Source organism: Dermacentor albipictus, chromosome 5 (genome assembly GCF_038994185.2).
Source record: "Dermacentor albipictus isolate Rhodes 1998 colony chromosome 5, USDA_Dalb.pri_finalv2, whole genome shotgun sequence".
NCBI lineage: Eukaryota > Metazoa > Arthropoda > Arachnida > Ixodida > Ixodidae > Dermacentor > Dermacentor albipictus.
In genome coordinates, this window is record NC_091825.1 from 78,034,589 (window position 1) to 78,048,938 (window position 14,350).

The following is a 14,350-nucleotide window of genomic DNA, read 5'->3' on the forward strand; positions in this document are numbered from 1 at the left end:
CATGTAAAAGCACTGCACCGGGACCTGACAGAGTCATGTATGACATGATCAGAAACCTACATACTGACGCATGAATTACACTTCTTACACTATTCAACACTATTTGGGCTTCGGGATACCTCCCATCCACATGGAAAGAAGCGATTGTAGTTCCTGTTCTAAAGCAGGCAATAGACCCTTCCTTGGCAACAAGTTATCGTCCGATAGCTCTAACAAATTGTATGTGTAAGATTTTTGAAAAAATGATAAATCGCAGACTTATACATTTCCTTGAGCTCAACAATATGCTCGATCCTTATCAGTGTGGATTCAGAGAACGGCGGTCGACAACCGATCATCTTATGCGCATTGAAGGAAATATCCGCGATGCATTTATACATGGACAGTATGTCCTATCGATATTCCTGGACATGGAAAAAGCCTATGACACGGCATGGCATTACGAGATCTTGCGAGACCTGTCGGAGATGGGCATCCGTGGAAATATGCTGAACATAATTGAAAGCTATTTGTCGGATCGTAGCTTCCACGTGAAAATCGGCAACGTATTGTCGCGATCTTTTATACAGGAAACAGGTGTACCCCAGGGAGGAGTACTCAGTTGCACTCTCTTTATCGTTAAAATGAACACACTTCGTCCTTCACTGCCACCGGCCATTTTTTATTCCGTCTATGTAGATGATATACAGATAGGTTTCAAATCTTGCAACCTTACAGTGTGTGAAAGACAGGTACAGCAAGGCTTAAGCAAGGTGTCCAAGTGGGCAGAACAAAACGGATTTAAAATCAACCCGCACAAAAGCTATTGTGTTCTCTTCACAAAAAAGAGAGGCCTGGTACCTGATCCCTGTGTAAAACTTTGTGGACAACAAATTCTCTTCAAGAAAGAGCACAAATTTCTAGGTGTTATTCTCGACTTCTGGCTCACTTTCATTTCACACATAAAATATCTTAAAGAAAAATGTCTAAAAACCATGAACTTACTTAAAGTTTTATCCCACACCACATGGGGTAGCGACAGGAGGTGCCTCTTAAATCTTTACAGGAGCCTAGTTAGATCACGATTAGATTATGGTGCCGTAGTATATCACTCTGCTGCACCGAGTGCGCTAAATATGTTAGACCCCGTTCATCATCTGGGTATCCGCCTTGCCACTGGCGCATTTAGAACAAGCCCGGTGGAAAGTCTATATGCAGAGTCAGACGAGTGGTCACTACATTTTCAGAGAACGTACATTAGCTTTACCTATTTTCTCAATGTGCGCTCCAATAAAGAACATCCGTGTTTCAAAAATGTTAACGACTTGACGAGTGAAACACTTTTTCATAATAAACCCTCTATGAGACTTCCTTTCTCACTGCGTGCAAGAGCACTTAGCACGCAAATGGATGTCCCTGTTCTCGAGCATCGCCTAATGCCTCCAGCTGAGCTATTACCGCCCTGGGAGTTGCAGGTGATAGACTGTGACGTATTCTTTGTATAGGTCACAAAGCACGCACCTGACCTCGAAATCGCTATGCATTTCCGTGAACTTGAATTGTAGTACAGCTGCTCCGAATACTACACAGACGCGTCGGAATCACATGTTGGTGTATCTTATGCTGCTGTTGGTCCCTCTATTTCTAAATCTGACTTATTGAACCCGCAAACAAGTATCTTTACTGCGGAAACCTATGCGGTAGTGCCTGTGATAAAACATATACAGAAATTAAAACTCGACAGAGCAATTGTATACACAGACTCTCTAAGTCTCGTAAAAGCATTAATTTCATTACAAAAGCCTAAAAATGCTGTTTTCATTGAACTGTACTCCCTCTTATGCAGTATCTATCTATCACATATACATGTAGTGATATGCTGTGTACCTGGCCATAGAGGTATCGAGGGTAATGTACTGGCTGATAAAATGGCCACATCACTCACAGCACTAAACACTTTTCCTACAGCTGCTGTTCCTGTCACAGATCTGAGGCCTTTCCTGCGCAAGAAACTGCGACAACAGTGGCAACGCATGTGGAATGCAGAAATAAACAATAAACTACACGTTATCAAGCCACAGTTAGGTGTTTGGCCCTCCCCAACAATATCACGGCGAACAGGTGTCCTTTTCTGCCGCCTCAGAATAGGGCACACATTTGGTACTCACAATTTTCTGCTTACTGGAGATGAACCGCCAACCTGTGATCAATGTGGTGAGGGGCTGGCCGTCCTCCACGTCCTCTTGGAGTGTCGCAAAGCCGAATCTGAAAGAAAGACACAGTTTCCTCTTGCATATCGTTATTGCATACCTCTTCACCCAGTTATGTTTCTTGGTAAGGAACCATTTTTCAACACCAATGCAGTCCTCAATTTTTTAAATGAGGTTGTCCTACGTATTATGAGCCCAATAAACTCGTAGCGCATCCTCTTTCCAGAGGATGCTGCTCTGATAGTTGTTTTATATAGCACATGCCTCCAGGCCCTGGTGTCGCAAGGGCTCTAATCAGGCCATGGTGCTCTAGTGAATTTTAGAAACTTATGCAATTTTTAATATCGTATCATTATTTTGAAATGCACCTCAATGCTCACAGTACGCACCATTTGTCATCGCCATAATTTCATTACACGTACATTTTACGCACTTTAAAGCGACTATATTTTAGGTCCCTTTACAGCGAACTCAAGTCAACTCCATAGAACCTATCACTCCACTGCGGAATCATTAACACTTGCATGGCACTCTTTGGCCATGCCTGGCCCTTGCGCCAATAAAAACCACACATTCATTCATTCATTCTATTTTAGTCATAGCGCCAAACTCACAATTTTACTGAACCAAACCATATGCCCTGGCGCTCTTTGGCCTTAGACGCCCTTGCGCCAATAAACTTCAACAACGATCATCAGTATACATGCGTAAATATGCATTGTGCCGAGACTTCGCTGTCTGATGGTCGTTGTCTGGTAGAGCAAATAAAAATATAGAATGGCAACGGCGAGCTGTTGTCGGAGCAATCATAGGAAGGTGCTACCGATGTTCCAATATTGGTTTCACTGGGTCACTAATAGGATATCGTCGACCAATTTATTAAGAATTTTGACGTGAAGTTACATGCTGTCTAGGATAGTTCACTGAATTAGACAGTGGTGACGATATTTTTCAGTGGCGCTGGGTATTCCTAAAAACAATTAGTGAAGACTCACTCAATGAAGTAGCCCTACGCTCTACCTCCCTTCTAAGTGGTCTTGTACCCGCGTTTGATCAGAATTACGTTCGGTGATCCTTCAAGGCTGTGAAGTGCTGAAGAGCCACGCAGTCCAAAATTCTGTTAACAGAAAATATCCCACGCAGTGGTCCCATAATTGATTCCTATGTCAACTAATTTGCGCATTCCATATATAATATTTTCGTTGTCAGTACAGTTGCAAAGCTTAAATACACTCGCTATCAATTCCTGGCCACCAATAAACCTCATCGCTAATGATGATTTAGCTGTTCAAACTCTTCATTAAGCTAAGGAATCCAGTTAATAATGCATTGCAAGATCCCCTCTTCTAATTCATAAACACCATCACTAATGTTGCTCTGAGCACTGTCAATAGCGGATTAAGCGTCTACATCCTCTGCAGCTTTATGTGTAGCATCCCTGTGATAATTCAAGTGCCTAAAACGACTCACACTCTAACAAAGACAGGCCTTCGAAATCTCTGGCGGGTATGGACGTGCCCCATCAGGGTTGTCGGATGCACGCCGGCTGGCACGTAAGTCGCGCCGTCCGCGCTGGCCATTTCACTTGGGGCGGCATTTTCAGAACTACAGCTTGAACACTAGAGACTTCGAGTTTCGCGGTTTCTCAGGGCTCCACGATGAAATATTCGTTTCCCATGCGGAGGGCAGATGGAAGTTGCATTCCTTGTGGGAAAAAATTTGATTTCTTGCTGAAACAACTTCCACTCCTTGCCGAACTTGCTTCGTAAAATAAGTTACCATGCTCATAGTTACCACATACTGTGCGCGCGGCCATGTTTCCCCCTCCCCTAAAACCGGCATTACAACGTAGTAGATGAGCGAAGGAGACTGGCCATCGACGTATGGAGTCTATTGAGAGGCCAGGCCATGAAGACACGCTCCTTTCCAAAACTGAACAATTTATTTTCATCTTGAAGGTAAGAAACAATATTACCGAGGAAACGGTGGGGCCGCGTATTACATATTTTTCGAGGCCTCCGAGACGTCCTCTGGTTTCTAGACAGTGAAATTGCATTGTTCTCGGAATGCTTTGACTTTGATGCGATTAGAGTTCTTTGCAAACTTCACCTAGTTTGCAGTATATATGTTTGACTGTATCTAAAGTCGTTCACGCCAGCCTTTTCACTGGGTACGTGCCACTGCGTACGGGCCGTTCTTCAATAAACCTCTTTCACGCCAACGTAGGCCACTGGGAACGTGCTGCTATATGTGTCGTTCTCTTCAATGGACATAACATAGGTTGAAGATGGAGGATGACAAAATACACAGTGTCTCTTTCATGGCAGACCCGAAGAAGAGCGTGTAGCCAACGCGCTTCACCGTCTTTTATGTCGCCCACCTTTGTGCGCGCTTTCCTGTGATGTGGAATCCCCACGTCATGGTGTGAATTGACCCTCATGCGAAACACGACCGTCGCGCTCGCGCCAAAATGTTTTTTTTAGCGAAGTTGAGGACAACAAAGGGAGCTCCTGAACTGCAATGATGATGTTTGCGTGCTCGCATAGTATGGTTTCACGCGCACTACACGAACGACTCCAGCTCGAGGACGAATGCGGATTGAACACTGGTCAGAACTGTAGGGGACCACTTAGGTTGCGGCACTGAGGGCTCGTTTAACCTTGTAGGAACCAAAATAATCGTGCAGAAATGGAATGGAATGGAAAACTTTATTGACTCTTTTAAGGTTTTAGCGGGTCGAGGCCGAAGTCGCATTCTTGAAGCTTGGGTCCTCTTCAGCCATGGATGGGCCCCGCCAGCTTGTTCGGCATCGTATCCGGAGCCAACAGTGTACCGACACCCTTCGATACAACCAAGGGCAACGCGACATTCATTACAATCCCGGAGACTGCGTGTGGATTTGGACTCCCATCCGTCACCGTGAACTCTCGGGAAAGTTCCTGCACGATATTCCTTGGATGCAGGGCAAGGAATATCTGAAAGAAAAAACCAGTCAAAAACACAAAGGACAAGAGAAGAAGTTCACGACACAACGGCTGGACTATCAACTGTGGTTTATTAGAATCGGTGTAGTCCCAGCAAGGGCAGCAGAGCATGCGCAGCCGCATCATCACTTATCACATAGCATGAAAAGACAGCACCGTTTCTATCGGGACCGACTTAGAAATTCAAATTCTTTTTCTTGTAAGCGCACCGAGGTTGTACTAACGCAGTCATCACCTAATAAACTGATGAAGTACGCTTCCAAGATTTCACGCTCTTCCTTGCCCCTGCCCCTACCATGAATCGTCACATTGCTAAACAAAGGATAACAACCACACTCATTGCAATGGAGAGGCAAGTTTGCACTGTTATCTGATCCCAGGGAGGAGTGGTGCTCACGCAGGCGGTCATTAATACATCGACCGGTTTGGCCTATGTAAAATCTTTCGCACGTGAGAGGGAACTTATAAACAACCCCCGCAGCACATGCCGTGAAACGATTTTCATGCTGCGTTGTGCAAACATGGTTCCTTGCCCTGCCTCGAGAAATGCGCGAACACAGACCCGAAAGCTTACAAGGGGCAGAAAAAACAACACTTACTCCCTGCTTGGCGGCAACTTTCTTAATACTGTGGCTCACTTTATGCACGTACGGCATAACTTCAAGTTTCTTACGTTCAACAGCCCACCATCTACCAGCTCCGTACGTTCCCTCTTTAGCCTCTGAAGCAGCGATTCAGCCACCGCTTTCAAAAGAGGCGGAGGGAACCCTGCGGCTTCTAGACGTTGGGATTGTATGTACCAACTGGCCCAGATTTCAACCCTTCTACAAGGAATATCCTTATATTCCTTTATATGAAAGGAAAAAATATGAAAAAAGTTATATGAAAAAATGGTAAATCGGCGTCTAATCTACTTCCAGGAAAGCAACCGTCTACTTGATCCCCTTCAATGTGGTTTCAGGGAGGGTAGGTCAACAATAGACCACCTTCTTCGCATTGAGGCAAATATTAGAGAGGCGTATATACACAAACAAGTTTTTCTCTCTGTATTTCTGGACGTAGAGAAAGCCTATGACACAACATGGCGATTTGGAATCCTCCGAGACCTCTCTGCGATGGGCATACTCGGCAACATGCTAAATATGATCGAAAACTACTTGACTAACCGCACGTTCCGTGTTAGAGTGGGCAATGCCCTGTCCAGGCTATTCACTCAAGAGACTGGTGTGCCACAAGGAGGCGTGCTTAGCTGCACCCTCTTCATTGTGAAAATGAATTCCCTCCACAAAGTACTTCCCTCCTCAATGTTTTATTCAATATATGTAGACGATGTGCAATTAGGATTTAAGTCATCTAACCTTGCTATCTGCGAGCGCCAAGTCCAACTCGGACTGAACAAGGTCTCACAATGGGCAAATGAAAATGGCTTCAAGCTAAAACCGCTCAAAAGCTCCTGTGTACTTTTTGCTAGAAAGAGAGGTTTGATACAAGATCCTGATATTATGCTGCATGGACAACACATACCACTCAACACTGAACATAAATTTTTAGGCATAATACTCGATTCAAAACTAACCTTCATTCCTCATATCAAGTATTTGAAAGCTAAATGCCTGAAAACAATGAACATCTTGAAAATACTGTCACATACAACATGGGGAAGCGACAGGAAATGCCTCATGAACCTCTACAGGAGCCTTGTACGATCGCGGTTAGACTACGGTGCCGTTGTGTATCACTCAGCCCCACCCAGCGCTTTTAAGATGCTGGAGCCTGTGCATCATCTTGGTATCCGCCTCGCCACCGGCGCCTTTAGGAGGAGTCCGATTCAAAGCCTCTATGTCGAATCGAACGAATGGTCGCTCGATCTGCAGTGGTCATATTCTACATTTAATTACTTTCTGAAAGTAAATGCTAAGAAAAACCATCCTTGTTATCCCACCATAAACAATATGACCTCTGCAACACTCCTTCGTAACAAACCTGCAGCTAGAGAGCCATTCTCGATCCGCGTGATAAAGCTGAGCGAGGAGATGGATGTTCCTATTCATGAAAATAGTCTAATGGCTTCTGCCAAGCCGTTTCCACCGTGGTTGTGGCGAATCATTGACTGTGACACGTCATTTGTCGAGGTAACAAAGCACGCTCCAGAGGCGCACATTCATATGCATTTCCTGGAATTACAATTTAAATACCCGTGTCCAGAGTACTACACAGATGCGTCTAAATCACATGCTGGCGTGTCATATGCAGCCCTTCGTCCTTCCTTTTCCGAGTCCGGGGTTCTGCACCCTCAAACAAGCATCTTTACTGCAGAGGCGTATGCACTGTGGTTGGCTGCGAAACACATCGAACAGTTAAAACTACATAAGGCGGTCATATACACAGACTCATTAAGCGTTGTGAAAACATTGATGTCATGCTTCAACCACACAAATCCAGTAATTGCAGATCTTTTATCTCTCCTCTGTACTATTTATGCCTCTGGCCAACATGTAACGATATGCTGGGTGCCTGGACACAGAGGCATTGAAGGTAACGTCCTGGCAGACCGAATTGCTACCTCCCTAGACACAAAAGCTTGCAACATGTCCGTAGTCATTCCGGTCTCAGACCTAAAGCCATACTTAGAACTACTCAGAACTCAGAACCTACTGGCAGCATAAATGGGACGCTGAAACCCTTAATAAACTCCACATAGTTAAGCCACATTTAGGATACTGGCCATCACTGACCAAGTCCAGACGAAGTGATGTCCTATTCTGTCGTCTCAGAATAGGGCACACTTACGGTACACATAGCTTTTTGTTGAGTGACGGTGAACGTCTAATGTGTAGTAGATGTGGGGAGACACTCAGTGTTCAACATGTCTTCCTAGAATGCCGCGAAACACAAGTCGAGAGGAAAAAACACTTCCCTTTAGCATACAGTCAATGTATACCACTTCACCTGGCACTCTTTCTAGGCAGAGAACCGCTATTTCACATGCAATCTACCTTGGCCTTTCTAAACGACGTTGACACGCTCCACGTTGACAGGCCACGGTTGCAATGTGAACCTTTGTTATAGCAAATGCCTCCAGGCCCTTGTACTCAAGGGACCTGCTGAGGCTGTTGTGCTATTCGTCAACAACAATCACCTGTTCATTGCTATTCATCTAACGCTATTACACCGTTGTTGTACATCCTATATTTATAGCATACCCTAGTTTAGCCATTCTCATATATTTATTCCTTGTGTATTTTATGCGACTTATAGCTCTCAGTTTTAGGCCTCTCTACAGCCACGTCACATCATCCATTAGTCCATTTAGTGCTCATCACCACTGTCTTGGCGCTCTTTGGCCACACTTGGCCCTTGCGCCAATAAACACTACATATCATCATCAGCCTGCGTCGGCGATGGCCAGGGCGATGGCTACCTCCTCCGCTTGTTCCGTTCCGGCGCTTCTCACGCTCGCTGCCGTTCTCGTGGTGCTGGCTGACGCCTCTATGACGACCGCTGCGAAGGCGTTCCGTTGGTATTCGGCCGCGTTCACGTACCACGCGTGCTCGTCGTTGGCGTGCTGGTCGATGAGAGCCTTGGCCTTCGCCGCTCTTCTTCCCTTGTTGAACTCGGTATTCATGTTCTTCAGTACGGGGTCGATTCTGGTGTAGCGTCGGACCTCTTCGGGGACGGGGAGCTTAATCTCCACCTCGTTAGAGTTCCCATTCCCAGGTCGTCCGGTATCTTCCTCCCAGGTTTGGTCATGGACAGCCGCTCCAGTTGAGAGGACCGTTGCGCTTCCGCTATTTCTTCGAGCGTATTGTTTATCCTAAGTTGTAAAAAGCGGGTCGTGCTCGTGGACTCGAACAGGCCCAGCGCCGTCCTGTACGCTCTTCTGATGATCACGTTGATTTTGTTACGTTCGTCATCTGCGGTAGGCTGCAACATACGCACGATGATGATGAAGGATTGGACGATGATGAAGGATTGGACGAGCCTAATTAGGCTCTCCTCTCTCATGCCAGCCTTCCGGGAAGGGACTCGTTTGAGGAGTCGAATCGCATCGGCTGCTTTTGCCGTGAGACGGGGGATGGTTTCGCTGTTTTTTCCGTGCTTTTCGTTGACTATGCCTAGGATCCTAGTTTTGCCGACCTCGGAGATCACGTTGCCGGATTTGGTTACGATTCTGATTTTTCGTATTGTCGTTATCTGGTCTTGCTTATGCTGTTTTTGGTAGGTGGGAGTATGAGACGCTCCGATTTGCTCGGCGAACATCTCTGTCTGGTGCCTTCCAGCTGGTTTTCTATTGCGTTGACGGTGGCTTGCAGCGCGCCCTCGATGTGGACGTCGTTGCCACCGGTCCCCCATAGCGTGATATTGTCCGCGTATATGGTGTGCCTGATGTCTTCGATGTCCGCGAGCTTTTCGGCCACTCCAATCATTACCAGGTTGAACAACATCGGCGAAATCACCGATCCCAGAGGTGTGCCGGTGCTCCCGCGCTTCTTGCGTCTGTAGGTCACCTGCTCGTAGCTCGGCGGTCCTGTCCGTGAGGAAGTCCTTGATGTAGATGTAGGATCTTTCGCCCATGTTGAGCTTGGAGACTTGAGACGGAATCGCTGAGTGTTTCACCTTATCGAAGGCGCTCTGCAGGGCGAGCCCTAGGATTTCTTTGTTGTCGCGGGCGCTGCCGCCATCGTCGATTATTTGGTATTTGAGCTGCAGCATCGCGTCCTGCGTACTTAGGTGCTGTCTGAAGCGTATCACCATGGCAGGGTGCACCAGGTAGTCTTGCAACTTGTTGAGCAGGACGTGCTCCAGCACCTTGTCCTGGATGACGCACCTTGGACGATGGCCTTCTTCCTTACGAGAATTCTTTCCCGTGTTCGCTGGTCGGGCTATCATGAGCCACGGCGGCAAGCGTTGACGCGACGCGGCGCCAGTATACACGTTAGAACGGCTTAAACGGTGTCGCCTCCTCTACAGCAGTGTTATACACGAAGGTCCTATATGGAAAAATCTTGTCCCATGTCTTGTGCTCTAAGTTCATATTGCCACGTCGTAGTGACCATGAATAACAGTTTACAAACTGTGAATAACGAAAGTAACTGACGTTTATTGGGCGAAATTGTGCCCACAAAAGCAAGTTACGCTCAAAGCACAATAATAGCGACGAACACAGTCGGTGTTCATCGGAATCTGATTAGCGGCTCAAGCACGTCGGCTTTTGAACATCACTCGTCGAAGGTTCTAGTGTAATCGCTGGTGCCTGCGTGGTTTCCAGAAACTACTATGCAATTCGCGTCACGCATGAGATCTGACAAGAGATGATTCGGTGAGAACATACCCAACATATCGAATGAGTGACAATGTTCGTCTAAGTTCCAAATTATGCAGGCGCATCTTGCGCTGAGCGATAACGTTTAACATTTACTAGCCAGTAAAAATCGGTCACCTGATAAACATAAACAAGCAAACATATCAATGCCCCCACCCTCTCCTGAAAAAGCATCGTCTTGATGCTACAAACATCAAAAGAGCGAAAGAGCTCACTTAGTATTAAAACAAACCAAAGAAACAAAGTCCGGAAGTTCATTAGCGATGGTAGAACGGCTTAGGGCGCACAACATGGACTATTTCATGTCGTACGCGGTGCCGCTGTGATTGAGAAATGCCGTCTGGCACGACCTTATAGTCCAGTGCGCCAATACGTCGGATGATCTGGTAGGGTCCAAAATAGCGTCGAAAGAGTTTCTCGCCGAGTCTTCGTCGGCGTATTAAAATCCCAAGCCAAACACGGCCTCCGGGCTGATAATCCACGTGGCGTCGGCGAAGATTCTAGTGCCGACTGTCGGTCCTCTGCTGGTTCTTGATGCGCAGGCGGAACTGCTGTCTAGCTTCTTCGGCGCGCTGCTCATAGGCGTCGACGTCGACATTTTCTTCCTCGGTGACGTTGCGGCAGCATGGAGTCGAGAGTCGTCGTCGGGTTCTTTCCGTAAACCAGCTTTAATGGTGTGTTCTGTGTTGTTTCTTGCACTGCCGCGTTGTAAGCAAAGGCTAGCATCCCAGGTCTTGCGTTCGACGTCGATGCACATTGCTAACATGTCGGCGAGCGCCCTGTTGAGACGTTCCGTTAAGCCATTGCTCTTCGGGTGGTAGGTAGAGGTCATCCGGTGACTTGTCGGGATATACTACGGCATGGTTCGAGTAAGCTGAGCTTTAAAAGCCGTTCCTCTGTCATTAATGAGCAGTTCTGCTGCCCCATGTCGCAGCATGATGTTTTCGACGATGAATTTGGCTGCGCGATTTTGAATCGGCATAGCAGGTGAGGTAGTCGGGAGTCACGACCATCGACTTGTTTCCAGATGTTGACGTCGAAAAGGCTAGTATAGCCAAATGCATCCCGATCTGCTGAAACAGTCGCAAAGGAGGCTCGATTGGCTGTAATAAACACGCTGGCCTTGTCGGTGGTGTTTTGCGTCCCTCGCAGTCACGGCATGTTTTGACGTAGCAGGTGACGGTCAGGCACGGCCAGTTCTACTTTTCTTGTATTCTTGGGAGCGTACGGAAAAACCCAAGGTGCCCGGCTGTCTGATCGTGGTGCAAGGCGTGCAAGACTTCTGGCCGGAGTGCTACTGGCACAACCAGAGGGTAGTTTGCGCGGACTGGGGAGAACTCATTTATTAAGAGGACGTCATTGCGCAAACAAAATGAAGACAATCAACGCCGAAATACGCCAGCGACAACGTCTGTCTTGCCTTCTAGTACTCCAAAAGTCTTCGTAACTCTGCGTCTGCTCGTTGCAGTTAGGCGAATACTTCTGCAGTTATCCTTCCTGGGAAGGCGTCGTCGTCCAGTTTGCAATGCGGTGGCGACTTGGAAGGGGAGAATTGGATTTATGTCGAAGTCTGGTTGTCGAGGTCTGGGGTAGATGCGGCAGAGTCCGAGAGGAAAAACACATTGCTGCTTTCCACAATTTACTCAAGATGTGTGATTGTCGTGCCCTTGTTGACGTGCGTGAACTCCTGGCCAAAGTTTGTCAGAATCACTTTCGCTTTTCTTGCGTGTAGTCGAGTGCTGGTGATGCAAATTTCACGGTCAAGTAGTAGGCGTTTATCACCCTCGATGACGCCTTCTACGTCTGCGGGTGTTTCGGTGTCGACGGAAATGACAAAGCTGGTACGAGGTGGGATGCTCACTTGATCTTCGAGCACACTCAAGGCGTGGTGGCTACGAGAGCTCACCGGTGGTATCGCGGTATCTTCGGTCAGCGTTATCGACTTCGACTTCAGGTCGATGATTGCACCATGTTTGTTCAGGAAGTCTATTCCGAGAACTACGCCCTGTGAACACTGTTGGAAGCTTCGTATGCGCTGTGCGTTCGACGTTTCGTCCGCGTTAAAGCGACACATGCCGGCAGGTCAATTCGCTCGCTGCTGATGTTGTGATTCCTCACTCCAGTGTTTCCACAGCGAATTTCCCCAGTCATCCACCGTCGTGAGCTCATGTTTACCTGTGCGCGTGTGACAACGGGCTCGCTAATATAGTTGGTAGGTGAATGTTTGCAAGCTTATATTGCCGATAAAACTACTATCCTTACTTCGTACAGCTACTACTAATTTGCTGCCATAATCGATGCTTCGCCTTAAGGGCAAAACTGTGACATTTTTATTTATTTATCAGAGAATTATAAAAAAATCAGTACAAGGAAATTATACAGCGATAAAGAGTACAGATAAAAGAACAAGTCTCTAACAAATTTATCATCATCATCATCATCAGCCTAGTTGCGCCCACTGCAGGGCAAAGGCCTCTCCCATACTTCTCCAACTACCCCGGTCATGTACTAATTGTGGCCATGTTGTCCCTGCAAACGTCTTAATGTCATCCGCCCACCTAACTTTCTGCCACCCCCTGCTACGCTTCCCTTCCCTTGGAATCCAGTCCGTAACCCTTAATGACCATCGGTTATCGCCCCTCCTCATTACATCTCCGGCCCATGTCCATTTCTTTTTCTTTATTTCAACTAAGATGTCATTTACCAGCGTTTGTTGCCTCACCCAATCTGCTCTTTTCTTATCCCTTAACGTTACACCGATCATTCTTCTTTCCATAGCTCGTTGCGTCGTCCTCAATTTCAGCAGAACCCTTTTCGTAAGCCTCCAGGTTTCTGCCCTATATGTGAGTACTGGTAGCACACAGCTGTTATACACTTTCCTTTTGAGGGATAGTGGCAACCTGCTGTTCATGATTTGAGAATGCCTGCCAAACGCACCTTAGCCCATTCTTATTCTTCTGGTTATTTCAGTCTCATGATCCGGATCCGTGGTCACTACCTGCCCTAAGTAGATGTATTCCCTTACCACTTCCAGTGCCTCGCTACCTATCGTAAACTGCTGTTCTCTTCCGAGACTGTTAAACATTACTTTAGTTTTCTGCAGATTAATTTTCAGACCCACCCTTCTGCTTTGCCTTTCCAGGTCAGTGAGCATGCATTGCAATTGGTCTCCTGAGTCACTAAGCAAGGCAATGTCATCAGCGAATCGCAAGTTGCTAAGGTATTCTCCATCAACTTTTATCCCCCATTCTTACCACTCCAGGTCTCTGAATACCTCCTGTAAACATGCGGTGAATAGCATTGGAGAGATCGTATCTCCCTGTCTGACGCCTTTCTTTATTGAGATTTTATTGCTTTCTTTGTGGAGGACTACGGTGGCTGTCGAGCCGCTATAGATATCTTCCAGTATTTTCACGTATGGCTCATCTACACCCTGATTCCGTAATGCCTCCATAACTGTTTCGACTGAATGAAACGCTTTCACGTAATCAAGGAAATCTATATATAAGGGTTGGTTATACTCCCCACATTTCTATATCACCTGAATAATAGTGTGAATATGGTATATTGTTGAGTAGCCTTTACGGAATCCTGCCTGGTCCTTTGGTTGACAGAAGTCTAAGGTGTTCCTGATTCTATTTGAGATTACGTTAGTAAATACTTTGTAGGCGACGGACAGTAAGCTCATCCGTCTATAATTTTTCAAGTCTTTGGCGTCCCCTTTCTTGTGGATTAGGATTATGTTAGCGTTCTTCCAAGATTCCGGTACGCTCGAGGTTATGAGGCATTGCGTATACAGGGTGGCCAGTTTCTCTAGAACAATCTGACCACCATCCTTCAACAAATCTGCTGTT